The sequence below is a fragment of the Fragaria vesca genome, linkage group LG6, assembly GCF_000184155.1.
Source record: "Fragaria vesca subsp. vesca linkage group LG6, FraVesHawaii_1.0, whole genome shotgun sequence".
Lineage (NCBI taxonomy): Eukaryota > Viridiplantae > Streptophyta > Magnoliopsida > Rosales > Rosaceae > Fragaria > Fragaria vesca.
Window position 1 is genome coordinate 35,467,748 of NC_020496.1, and position 542 is coordinate 35,468,289.

A 542-nucleotide genomic window follows, 5' to 3' on the forward strand; every position below is an offset into this window, starting at 1 on the left:
CAATTGATTCTTCATCCAAACAATCCTCAATCACTCTCTCTCTATACAACTTCACACCATAAATCACTAAGGGCACCCAAAATGGGTTTCTATAAATAGAAAGTTTTCAAAAAGGGAAAGTTTCCCCAAAATAGGAACTTTCCTCACTTAGAAATATTTCCGATTAAAAACCGACAAACTTTCCTATTTATGAAACAACGCAAAACAAAAAGGAAAACTTCGATAACTACCTCAACTGCTCTTGTCAGACTAACTGCCTTCGCCGGATTCCGACGACTTGCCGGAATATTCTGCCGGATTCCGGCCACTTGCCGGAATTTCGCCATGACCTCCCTATATCCTTCAATATACCGAGTTCTCGACACACAAACACAAAATAACCAAAAGCAGTCATTAACCATCTCCAAACCACAGAGGAACAACATAGCAGCACCCAAAAATCGATACTTACCTCCACTATGCCCAAATGAAAATCCAGTGGCTCCTCCCTGCTAGAACTCATCATACAGGTCCTCCAGCTGCTTCCAAATCAAGAACTAGCA